The sequence below is a fragment of the Ictidomys tridecemlineatus genome, unplaced genomic scaffold (genome assembly GCF_052094955.1).
Source record: "Ictidomys tridecemlineatus isolate mIctTri1 unplaced genomic scaffold, mIctTri1.hap1 Scaffold_439, whole genome shotgun sequence".
NCBI classification, from domain to species: Eukaryota; Metazoa; Chordata; class Mammalia; order Rodentia; family Sciuridae; genus Ictidomys; species Ictidomys tridecemlineatus.
This window is the reverse complement of record NW_027522840.1, coordinates 112,577-126,698: the sequence shown is the minus strand read 5'-3', so window position 1 is coordinate 126,698 and position 14,122 is coordinate 112,577. Positions and strand designations below refer to the sequence as shown.

Below are 14,122 nucleotides of genomic sequence, written 5' to 3'. Positions count from 1 at the left end.
ATAATATTCAATCCAATTTCCATCAAAATACCAATGACATTCTTAACAGTCTAGAAAAGGCAATTCTAAAATTCATTTGGGGAAATAAGAGACCCAAAATAGCCAAAGCAATCCTGAGCCAAAAAGAAAAAAAAGATGCTGAAGGCATCACAGTACCAGACCTCAAAATATGCTACAGAGCTATAATAACAAAACAACATGACTCTAGCACCAAAACAGACTGAAGAACAATGAAATAGAATAGAAGATAGAGAGGCAAATCCACATTAATACAATTATCTGATACTAGATGAAGGTACCAAAAACATTAATTGGAGAAAAGATAGCCTTTTTAACAAATGGTTTTGGAGTTACTGGAAATTTATATGTAGAAAAATGAAAGTGAATTTCTATCTCTTACCATGAAAAGGTCAACTCAAAGTGGATCAAAGACCTAGGAATTAGACTGGAAACTCTTCAACTCCTAGAAAATGTAGGCCCAACAGTTCAACATGTTAGCACAGGAACTGACTTCCTTAACAAGATTCCTTAAGCAAAAGACATAAAACCAAAAAATCAATAAATGGAATGGCATAAAAATGAAGAAATTTTTGTATAGCAAAGAAAACAAGTGAGTGAATAGAAACCTTGCATAAGATTTTTGCCACCTGTTATTCAGACAGAGCATCAATATCCATAATATATAAAGAACTCAAAAATCTTGACACCCAAACCTCCTCAAATAGCTCAATTAAAAATGAGCAAAATAACTAAAGACTCTTCTCAAAAGAAGAAATACAATTGGACAACAAACATGTAAAAAATGTTCAATATCTCTAGCAGTAAGGGAAATGCAAACCAAGACTGCATTGAGATTTCATCTCACCCTAGTCAGAATAGCAATTATCAAGAGTACAAATAATAATAAGTGTTGACAAGGATGTGGGGAAAAGGTACTTTTGTACATTGTTGGGTAGGACTGAAAATTAATGCAACTACTCTGGAAGGTCATATGGAGATTTCTCAAAAAACTAGGAATGGGCTCAGCAAAAGAAACAATCAATGAGGTGAACAGAGAGCCTACATTTTGGGATCAAATTTTTGCCACATGCATGTCGGATAGAGTTCTAGTCTTCAGGATATATAAAGAACTCAAATACTCAACACCTAAAAACCAAACAACCCAATCAATAAATGGACTAAGGAGCTAAACAGACACTTCTCAGAAGAAGATACATAACTGATCTACAAATATATGAAAAATGTTCAACATCTCTAGTAATTAGAGAAGTGCAAATCAAACTATTCTAAGATTTCATCTTATGCCAATCAGAATGGAAGTTATCAAGAATACAAACAACAATAAGTACTGGTGAGGATGTGGGGGGAAAGGCACACTCATACATTGTTGGTAGGACTGCAAATTGGTGCAACCAATCTGGAAAGCAGTATATAAATTCCTTAGAAAACTTGGAATGGAACTACCATTTGTGTAGAGGGAAGTGAGGACTGGGGTGTGGCTGTGGGGATGAGAAGGATGGTAGAATGAGACAGACATTATTACCTTATATACATGTATATACTGAAGTGACTACCATGTACAGTCAGAGGAGTGAGAAGTTGTGCTCCATTTGTGTATGATATGTCAAAATTCATTCTACTGTCCCACTCCTTGGTCTATACCCAAAGGACTTAAAATAAGCATACTATAGTAACACAGCCACATCAATGTTTATAGCAACTCAATTCACCATAGCTAAACTGTGGAACCAACCTAGATGCCCTTCAATAGATGAATGGATAAAGAAACTGTGTTATATACACACAATAGTATATTACTCAGCATTAAAAGAGAATAAAATTATGACATTTGCAAGTAAAAGCATGGAGTTGGAGAATATAATGCTAAGTGAAGTAAGTCAATCCCCAAAAACCAAAGGCCATATTCTCTCTGATAAGTGGATAATGATCCTTAATGGGGGGAAATGGGGAAAATGGAGAAACTTTGGGCAAAGGGGAGGGAGGGAGGGGAGAGCTCAAGGGGCCAGGAAAGATGGTGGAAGTAGGTAGACATCATTACACTAGATACCTGTATGACGTCACATATGGTGCGATGCTATATTGTGTACAACCAGAGAAATGAAAAGTTGTGCTTGCTGTAATTGTGTACAATGAATTAAAATACATTTTGCTGTCATATATACCAAAGGAGAATAAATAAATAAACAAATAACCCCCCCAAAAAAATTGAAAAATAAAGCAAAAAAACAAAAACAAACAAGCAAAAAAAGAATGTAGGAATGGAACCATCATATGACTCCCACTCTTTGGTATATATCTGAAGGAGCTAAAGTCAGCATGCTACATGGATACAGCCACATCAGTGTTTGGTAGAAACACAATTCATAACAATCAAGCTATGGAACCAACGAAGGTGTCCTTCAACAGATGAATAGACAAAGAATATGTGATATATATGTATATATATATATATATATATTCATCTGTAGCCAATGGAGTATTAGTCATAAAGGAGAATGAAATTATAGTATTTGCTGGTAAATGGATGGAACTGGAGACCACCATGCTAAGTGAGTTAAACCAGACTCATAAAGCCAAAGATTGAATGTTTTCTCTGATTTGTGAAAGCTACCCCAAAATAAAAGGGAAAAAAAGATAAAAAAAGATAAAGGGAAAATGATTTCATAAAAATAGAAGAAAGATAGGTAGAATAGATAAAGGGGGCTGAGGGGAGGGAGAAGGAACACGATAAGGGTAGAACAGCAGAGTGAATCTTACCTAACTTTCACATATATGAATATATGTGAAATACATATATGAATATACCACATATGTGAATATACCACAGTGAATCTCATCATAATGTATATCCACAAGACACTAACTATTAAAAAAAACATAAAATTCAATAGCAGAAAGATCTGTAGAGTAGAGGATAGAGAAGATGGGGAGGGAGGAGGGAAGGGAAAGGAGGAAATACTGGGGACTGAATTAGGACAAATTATATTTCATGCTTTTTTAAGTATGTGAAAATGAATTCTAATGTTATACATAACTAAAAGAACAAAAAAATTCAAAAAAATTTGTTTCATGTCACTTGCATGGGCATTGATTAACACAAATCCTTAACACAAGCTGACATATTTGTATCTGTAAATCTTAAGGAGGAAAGGACCCCTCATGCTTGTTAATCACTATGTAATCAATCCAGTGCATGGAACACAGCAAGTACTCATACAATATTTGTCAAAAAAATGAATGAGTCATATAAATGCCATAGCTGCCTTAACTTAAACTAATTATATTCTTGCATAAAGGAAGGTACCAGATAAAAGTAATAGTAATAGATAAAAGCAATTGAAGACAATGGTAATACATTTCATCTACTTAAACAACAAGCCACAATATGGAGTCATGGTAAGCTCAGTGAAGCAAGACATTTTGATATCTGAGTTGAGAAAAGAGAAACAATATCTCAAATATGCTTATGATGAGTGTTGGGCTGTGGCTTAGTGGTAGAGTGCTTGCCTAGCATGTGTGGGGCATTGGGTTCAAACCTTAGCACCACATAAAAATGAAATAGATTATGTGTGTCATCTAAAACTAAGGGAAAAACTCCAAAATATCCTTATGACAAGAGGATGGCAGGGAGTGAATGAAACATGGGAGTAAATGCAATGTAGAAAAATGCACTTTTCTTTTTATTTGTTTATGTAAATGACATGTTATTTAATGTACTTTATAAGAATTGGAATACTAATAAGACTGACGGTGGAAATTACCTGCTAATATATTACATGGGAAAAGACAGAAGAAGATACTCAGCCTGTCTTCTGAAAAGGGTAGCATGGAAAGAGACTACAGAGATCTGGATTCTGTAATGAATACATTATTATAAAATATCCTGGCATGTTTTTTTATGATCCTCTGCTATAACTGATTTTTAAAAAATTTGTTCTAATTAGTTATTCATAAAAGTAGAATGCATTTTGACATATTGTACACAAATGCAGCACAACTTCTCATCCCACTGACAGTACATGGTGCAGAGTCACTTCAGTATATACGTGTATATAAGGTAATAATGTCTGTCTCATTATACCATCCTTCTCATCTTCACAGCCCCACCTCACCTCTCACTGCACTCTACACAAACACCAAATTTTCTTCATTCTTCCAGACCCACCTGTCCCAGTATGGATCAGCATCCACATATCAGAGAAAATATTAAGCTTTGTTTTTATTTTCAGAGGGGGGGGGAATTCGCTTATTTCACTTAGCATGATATTTTCTAGTTACAACTATTTACCTGAAAATCCATAATTTCATTCTTATTTAAGGCTGAGTAATATTTCATTGTGTTTATATACCACATTTTCCTGACATGTTATATTTATGTAGTAATATTTATTCCTGGAGAATCACCAAGTGTTAGTGTGGGAATTAACTTTCTTCATTTATTAAATTCTTTTCTGTGTAAAGATATTCATGAAAACCATTAAAAGGGCATACTGGGTAAGGGAGACTTGATCTTTCTCAAAAATTGTCTTAAGAGGGTAGCATGGAAAGGGGCTACAGAGATCTGGGTTCTGCAATGAATAAAACAAGTCAGGAAGTGTAGGAATAGTTACTCTGCATTGTTAATTGGCCCCTAGAGAGAGTATCCCCATGCTATCTTCTGAGCCAGAGTCCCAGAATTATCAAGGTCCCCCAACCCTGCAAAAAAACTTTAAGTACAGCACTATGGGATTATCACCTCAGTGCACACAGCATAGAGTAATTGGTATGTTGGGTAATGGTGCCCAGACGAGATCCAGGGTGTGTTCTGGTGGGAATTCTTGATGCCACCAGGGATTCAGATCTCTATTCACATCTGCTGATATCATAGGTCCTGAGGACCAGGGGGTATTTTATCTTTCATGGAGTATGCTCCTCTTTTCTCATGAAAGACTCATGCCAGGCCAAGTATGACCTCTTCTAACCCTTGTGATTACTGTTGAGGAAACATAGTTCAGAAGGAGCTTAGTAACTGCATAACATATACATGTTTGGATGTTACTAAGTAGGGATTGAAGATAAAGCTAGAAAGAGGGTACCTTAGTGATTCCAAACCACAGAGACTGCAAAGTGGATCCTTGTTGGACTCTGGGAGCATTGAAGATTAAGCTGGTATTATGTTTAGCATCTTACTCAGGTAACATGAATGGCCATTCCTATTTCCCGGCTCTCAACCTGGTAATGAAAAGTAGTTCAAATATATGTTCAGGGACAGAGGAAACATATATACCATACCAAGTTCCAACTAGGAGGGGCCAAATGCATTAAGTTACTTAATCTGTACTTCTGTGGGCTCATGGGGCTCAAAATATGAGCACAGATATTGAGAGGGTCACAGAACCCCATATCCTAATGTTTCTGTGATGCTCCATCACTAGAGTAATTAGTTCAAATCATGATGACTGTGCTGGACCAATGTCCTCTCTGGTATACTACTAGGAGATGGCAATTTCCAGGGTTGGAGGAGGAGTCTGAGGAATACTTCAGCAAGTGCTTGTGTGGAAGACCAATAGCCAAAGTGTGTCTGGGAGGACTGTTCTTCCTTCTCCATTTCACTTCTGTGCTTATTCTGTCTACAAATTTCTGCACAGGAAATTCCAGGTAAGATAGTGCTGTTGCTTGAGGTTTTATTAGAAACTAGAGCATTGTGAGATTATCCTTTAAATCGAGGAAGACATTTGGTTAGCCCATGAGAATTCTTCCTGAGAAGGCACAAAAACAAAACAAAACAAAACATTGAACCAAAAAATGTAATTTAAGGGCCACAAGTAAGATTGAAAAATTATTAGGCGGGTTACCTAAGGGAGGAAGAGGAATAGAGTCAGATGGTGGAAAACTTGTACTATGGAGGTTTACAGATATAGTTAGAAACTAATGAGGAAAAAGAGATATGTATGGATAATTAGGTAGAAAGGATGTTTGTAGACCATCTTGACTTGGTTGGAGTAATCAGGGGGAGCAGTGTTGAAATTATTCTCTTAGTCTACAGAAGCTGAGTGTGAAATATGACATGACTGCCAAAAAAATCCTAGAGTGACTCTAGGGCACAGGAAAAATTAATGTGAGCTCTTTATTTCCTGGAAAAAAATGATATTTGATCAGAATGCATTCAGTCCTGTGGTTTTTGTTTTTATTTTTTAAGTTTTTTTAATACTCACATATTTTTAATTATTTGTGTTCACTCTTATGAATGTCATGATCCTCACAAGTCTTCCTAGAGCATAGGTATTGTTGCTTTGTTTTGTGTCAACACAGCATCCATTCACATTTTCAAAAATTATAATCAATAGTCAAATAAAGACAACATAAAATATCCTTTTACCTAGTCTGATATGACTATTCTATCATCTTCTTTTTCCAAGAAGAGTATGTAAAATATACAATCCTTTCCTCATTTAGGGGAAAAAATCCTTTTTTGTATTTTGTGTGAAATTTATTCTATCCCTACTGATTCATTCTCCTCCTTTTATATCTAGTTATTGAAATACTCAAATATGATATGAGGTTTTATTAATTCCTCTTATGTTTGATAAGAGGATGAAAATGAAATAAACACTTGACTTCTATAATATTAATGGATAATATTCTTATCAGCATTAGGAAGAAATGCACAAACTATGGTAGTTTGTGTTCCTGAGGGTTTTCCACATGGTCATTATTGGTGTTTATAACTATCCTATTTCACTTCCCAGTCCATATTTCCTTGGTTCATAGGTAGTCATTGTTTCTGGACTGGTAGGGTGACCCAAAACTTTCTTTCTGAAGGATGTGAGCTATTATCAGCATGATCTGACTTGGGCTTTACTTTTCTATTGCTCTACATTACAGGACCTGGGAGTTTGAAGAGGAACTTTAGAAAATGTCCCGATTTCATACTTCCTTTTCCTCCTCTGTATTGTGTAGTTGTAACAACTCAGTTTCCCCTTCCTAGTCAGAATCAATCACTCCGTGCCATAGGGTGAACTTCTTCACCTGCTGATTCAGTTATTATGAGGATCCTAAAGTGGCAGCAGGGACATCCCAACTCTCAGAAAATGGAATCACAAAATAAAAAACAAACAAACAAAAAAAACCCACAAGTGTCCATTTTATGTTAAAAGTAGTCCAATACTATCAGGGTGCTATCAACTCAGGTTGTTTTTTGCTGTTGGCAGTGGGTATTTAGCAGTTGCTTCAGGCAGATTTACCTTGGTGAGTAGAAGTCCATTGTGCTAAATCCAGGGATAATCTTTACCCCTGCTACCATGCCTGGTTTGTTCATGGTTCTGTTTGGCAGATTCTAGAACTGAGTGAGGAAATGGCTGATAGCTAAAGAATGGGTAAATACTTTTTTGGATAAGATGATCTATTCTGTGGGTAGGAGTAATGAGGATTTATTTCTTGTTTCCACATGAATATTCTGAATATATCTTAACCAGATAATTTTGAAGTACTAGGAGACAAAAGGGTCACATGTTTCAGAAGAATGACTGTCTCCCATAGGCAAATTAAAGAACTGTGGATTTTTGCCTGAAGAAAGGGTTAACATTTGCTTTCATGCTGGATGTATTGTATTTTTTAGGCAGGTAACTGTTGTATTTGGAGATTAACCTGACTGAAAAAGATATGTGTGTTTCAAATTGACAGAAGATGGACTGTTGTGAATTTGTGATGTGTGAGGTTGGCTAGGATGAACTACATTTCACCAAATTCTCTCTAATCCATCTTTTCTGTTTAAGGTGGATCTTAGAGGAGTTTCCTGGGAGATTAGAGGCTAGAAAGGAAGCAGCCATCCTGTAGTACTAATATGTAGTTGCTGGTCAGCTGGCTCACACCTCACTGACATGGAGCAGTGGCTGGGCCTGCAGTTGCTCTACCTTCCCCAGGATTCTCTTTTAGGTTCTTTGAATTCTGGGCTAGGGGTGTGCATTCAGCCTCATTAGAAATCTGACCTAGGGCTGGGGATGTGGCTCAAGCGGTAGCGTGCTCGCTTGGTATGCGTGCGGCCCGGGTTCGATCCTCAGCACCACATACCAACAAAGATGTTGTGTCCACTGAGAACTAAACAATAAATATTAAAAAAAAAGAAATCTGACCTAAATTTCCCAGGTGCCTATATAAACATACCATATGGATCTAATCTGGATGTATATCCAAAAGTAACTAATGAAGAAATATAAATCAATAGCAGAATGATCAGTAGAGTAGAGGAAAGGGAAAAGAGAAAGGGAGAAGGAGAGAGAAAGGGGAAGTACTAGGGACTGAATTAAAGCAAATTATATTTTATGCGTTAGAATTATGTTAAAACAAACTCAAATATTTTGCATAACTAAAAACAGTCAATAAAAAAAGAATCCCAGCCACTGATTCCATAGGCAAGCACACCTGACATTTTTTTGTCTTCCTTTGTGGAGTTACAGCTCAAGCTTTCAGATTTAGTCTGCCTCTTGTCCGCCCTGCTTTATGCTATCTTCACCTTATAATGCCTGTTTTAAAAATATATATATATTTCAATAATTTCAGGTGCTGGATAATTACATGTAGGAAAAAAATCTCTCCACAAATGTTTTCTTGGATCAAAGTGCTTATCATCATGTATGAAGGATCCCATATTTTGGGCATCAAAATTTGTCTCTACTCCCTGTTTCCCCAGGGGCTGAGAAGGGAGCATGTGGCTGAGGAATCAGACATCTCTGCCAGACTTCATCCTTGAAGGGCTCTTTGATGACTCCCCAACCCACCTTTTTCTTTTCTGCCTGACCATGGTGATCTTCCTTGTTGCACTGAGTGGCAACACCCTCACCATCCTCCTCATCTGTGTGGATCGTGGACTTAACACCCCCATGTACTTCCTGCTCAGCCAGCTCTCCCTCATGGACCTGATGCACATCTGCACAACCATCCCCAAGATAACTACCAACTACTTGTCTGGCAGCAAGTCCATCTTCTTCCTGGGATGTGCCACCCAGCACTTTCTCTATTTGTCTCTGGGTAGTGCTGAGTGTCTTCTGCTAGCTCCCATGTCCTGTGACAGGTATGTTGCCATCTGTCATCCTCTGCATTACACTGTGCTCATGAGCAGGAAGGTGGCACTGATGATGGCCCTCACCTCATGGTTGGGGGCATCTCTGAACTCCCTAATTCACACAGTCATCTTGATGCACTTTCTTTTCTGTGGAACTCGGAAAATACACCAATTCTACTGTGAGTATCCAGCTGTTGTAAAGTTGGTGTGTGTTGACGTCACTGTTAATGAGACCACAGCATATATCAGCACCATAGTGCTTCTCCTCCTCCCCATCATCCTGGTTTCTACATACTATGGCTTTATCCTGCACAGTGTCATTGAGATGCATTCAGCTGGGAGTAAGAGAAATGCCTTTGCCACTTGCAGCTCCCACCTCACTGTGGTCTCTCTCTGGTTTGGTGCCTGCATCTTCTCATACATGAGAACCAGGTCCCAGCGCACTCCACGCAAGACAAAGTTGGTTCTGTGTTCTATAGCATCATTACTCCTACTCTGAATCCTCTGATTTATACTCTCTGGAATAAGGATGTAGCTAAGACTCCGAGGAGAGTGTTGAGGAGAGATTTTATCTCCCAATGAGTATACCTGTGTTTGTCTCAAATGTAGATGTTATTCTGAGTAAATCTCTAAGAGTTTTCAAGAGTCCAAATACCTTATGTTCTCTGACTACTCCAAGAATAAAGTGGTTTATGACTAACTTCACTTTTTTAACTTAGTCACAGGAAATCAAGCAGCATTGCGTATGTGTCTGCAATCATTCAGAGTATTAGAGAAATATCTTTACAAACCCCATTAAAAAAGACATATAATGGTCAGAGACAATGTAAAAATATTAAGATAAATATTTAAGGACATTTTCTATTATTATTTATTGCCAAGACTTATGTAAATTATGCCACCAGAGGGTATTTATGGAGTGTAAAATTAGAATGTGTTGCTTAATATCAGAATCATGGGAAGTAAAGGCTGTTTTGAACAAAAGGGTAGATGATACAAAATTTATACTCATAGACCTTTATAGTTCATTGAATCAGTGTTTATGAATTCATAAGGGAAGGAATAAAGAGGTAAGGGTATGGAGAGTGTTGGAGAGAGTCCCAAGAGAACAACAAAGGCTAAGTCTTCACGTTTGGCAATGAGGTGGTCACCTCCTTTTCATTACACAACACAGAGTACTTTGTAGAGACTCTTACCAAGCCCAGAGAAGGTCCAGCATCACTAGTAACTCAAGAGCAGCATCAATCTATCTTAAATTCATTTTTTTATTCACTGAGCAAATCAAGATTTCTTTTGTTCTGACATACATCTTTCTTTAAGAACAAAACATAAATCTTCAGGAAGATTCAGATTCTACTTTACAGGCTTTTCTCTTGACACAATCTTTAGAACATTGGTTTTTCTGGCTTAAGTAATGATTCCCTGTTGAATTTCAGAGAAATCTGAAAACATTAATATAGCATACTTAAAAGTAGTAAATGAAGCACCCAAACCAGAAGAAATTAGAAAAGGTAAATTTCAGATAATAATGCTGTATAAACATATGAAAACTACTTTTAAACTTGTATGTCTAGGATTTCTTCCATTTATTTTATAAGCTTTGTCAAGATTGGATAGTGAAAGCATATATACATCTGTCCATTCAACAAAATATTTTATGAGCATCTATTCACTACCATGCATGGGATAAATCATGTTGGCTTGTGTTTTTTTAATTTAAATTTTATCAAGAGAGTTGGAGATGAGGCTCAATGGATGAGCACTTGCCTAGCAATGGTGAGGCCCTGAGTTCCCTGGTACCACAAAGAAAAAAAAATTAAGTAAAATGGATGAATTTGAAAAATTTAAACCAGAGTCAAACTCTCTGTAAAGCTAAATAAAATGAACTTCATGGATGTTTCTTCAGGTTTTTTCATGCATGGGTTACATAGAAAACCCTGAGTAGGTTTTATAATTTGAAGTATATGAGTAGTCCTTCTCTTCTAAAAGAGTCCATTTATGCCTCTTGATTGAACCAATGCAGTTTAAAGATGGACAAAACCTTCAGGGAAATTTTATGCTTTCCCCCTCCAAGGCTCCTTTTTGTCTTTACTTCCAAGAGAAGTGCAAATGGGGAACATTTGAGTTCTACAGAGTTTTGAGAAGCACTTTTGTCCCATTCTGACCAAGGCATTCCTTTGCTGTCAAGGGTACTTTCAGCAGAGTATTATTCTGATCCCAGGAAAGGGAAGGGAAGACAGTTGTCATAGAGATTGAGAAATTCCTGCTGGGAAAGACTAGGAGCTTGCAGAAAGTACCTACCCTATCCCAGGTGTACTAGAGACTTATTTTTTATCAGGTCTAAGTTCCATATATGGACATACATGAAGCATAGCTACATGGCTGCCCTGAATCCTCAAAGAAAATGATATGCATATCTCTCCTCTCATTTCCCAAATGGAAAAAATAACAGATGGAGGAGGATTTACATATTAAATTAACAATCCCTAGAAATAAGTCATATAAGACCTTGCTTTTTATGACTCAGTGACAACTTTACATTTTTCATAGAAGTGATTCCACATTGATCAATAAATATAACAAATTACTATCTTTAAATTTCAAATAATTTGCAAATATTTTCTGCATACTGAGAAACGTGTGTGCATGTGCATACACAACACACACACACACACACACACACACACACACACACAGAAAGAGGGAGAGAAATATCATTTGTAAAATTTTAAAATTAAAAAGAACAAAAAATGACAGCCATGAAATCTAATTCTAATTCAAGTCACTTCTTAAATATTTACTGAATGCTTTGCATGGGTGAGGTCCACTTACAAGTCACCACTTGGAGTTTATGAAAGGCATAAATAAGATGATGTAGTTAAGGTGGATGATGTACTAAGATACAGAAAAAATAGGCTTCCAGGTGCTGTGGTTGTGGCTCGGTGTTAGAGTGCTTGCATAGCCTGTTTGAGGCACTGGGTTCAAGTCTCAACACCACATTTAGAAAACTAAATTTAAAGCAGAGTCAAACTGGTTTAAATATAGTCCTATGAATGGGATGTTATAATAACAAAATATTAACTTAGATGATGAAAACAGTTTGCAGTAACCAATAACAAAATGGAGGAGGGAAGGAGTCGTGCATTAGATGGGGTGGACTCCTTGGAAGAGTTTGTATATTGAACTAGAATTTGAAGGATGAGAAGAAGTGGGAAATAAGAGTCAGAAATAGTTATTACTGAAATGAAAAAAAAGTAGTTTTTCTGTAAAAGGACTCCTGAGGTCAATCAGGATTACCCTAGACTGTATAAATCCTTCATAATGTTAAGAAATTATTGATATCACTGATTCTCAATTTTGTCTGAGAATGAGAACTGAAGGATAGAAGATCAGTATACAAAAAGAAACTGTGTTTCTATAGACTGTGATAAAAGGAAAATTAAGAAATGAAGAAAATAGTTCAATTTATGATATCATTGAAAAGAACAAATACTTAGGAATCAAACTGACAAAAGTGCAATACAGGTCTGGGGCTGTAGCTCAGTTGGTAAAGTGCTAGCCTAGCACATGTGAAGTACTGGGTTTGATCCTCAGCACTACATAAAAATAAAATATATTGTGCCATCTATTATATAAAATATTTTTAAAAAGCCAAAAATGTGAGTAAAACTGGTACAATAATAACTAAAAAACACTGTTGAAATAAATTAAAGAGAATCTACATGACTAACAAAAAACATTCCAGATTCACGGTTCAGAAAACTTAATATCAGCAAAATGGCAGTACTCTTGAAATCAGTTTGCAGATTAGAATGACCTTTGTAAGAGAATCTTAGCTGACTTTTTTTGTAGAAATTGGCAAATTGATTTAAAATTCAAATTGAATTTAAAAGGACCCCCAAATAGCCATAATGATCTTGAAAATCAAAAATAAAATGAAAGATTCACATTACTTGATTTAAAAACTTAACGCAAACCAAAAATACATTTTTAGTGATAAAGCAAAATGGTAAAACTATTAGAGAAAAAAGTTTTGGTGGTTCTTTATTAAGTGAAACACAGAATTATTGGTCCTGGCAGATGGGTAACATGTAGTTAAATGAAATATGATTTGAAGTTCATAAAGAAACCCACCTGTCTATGACCTGTGGACTTTTGAGAAAGGTGCCATTGCCACTGAATGGGGCAGACACTCTTCAAAAAATGAAACTGGAACAACTGAATAGCTACATGCAAAACAATAAAGTGTTGTCCTTACCTGACTCTGTATGTAGAATTTAACTCAAAATTGTTGAAATACGAACGTATGAGAGTTAAAGCTAAGCAATTCTTGGCAGGAAATCACAACAACTGTGTAAATCCATATGACCTCAATGGAGCCTGAGATTTGATACTTAAATTACAAACAATATAAGGAAAACACATAAATGACACATCATTCAAATGTAAGTTTCCGTGACATGTTGAGTTTTTAACATTTTTATAAATAGTATCATATTACATGCATTTTCTGTCAATTGATTTTCTTTTATGAACTTTACAGCTTTGAGATTAACACATTTAAGATTTTGAAATCTAGTTCATTCATTTGAATGGTTGACGTATGTAGTAGCTTCCATGAAAGTAATAAATTGCAAGAAAAACTAAAAACTTTGTGCTTTAAAGGAAAATATCAAGAAAGTGAAAAGACATCTATAGAATAGGACAAACCTGTTGTAAATCATAATCTAAGAAGGACTTCTATGAAGACTATATAAAGATTCTTAAGCCTCAAAATGAAAAGACAAATTCTTTGGGTATACTTGCGCAAAAGACTTGGATAGATATTTTTTTTAAATATTTTTATTAGTTATGGATGGACCTTTATTTATTTGCTTATATGTGGTGCTGAGAATTGAACACAGTACCTCACACATGCCAGGCAAGTGCTCTACCACTGAGCCACAATCCCAGCCCATGGATAGATATTTTTTTAAAGTAGTGGATCTGTCTTAACTTTCCTATTTACACAGATAAATACACCACAGTGAATTTCCACATCCTGTTCATCCTCAAGACTGG

General features: G+C 36.1%; 1 pseudogene; it reads left to right on the top strand.

The window, feature by feature from the left end:
• The first annotated feature begins 8,695 nt into the window (after positions 1-8,695).
• Positions 8,696-9,741, top strand: LOC144373574 (olfactory receptor 2AE1-like; annotated as a pseudogene).
• The last annotated feature ends 4,381 nt before the right edge of the window (positions 9,742-14,122 follow it).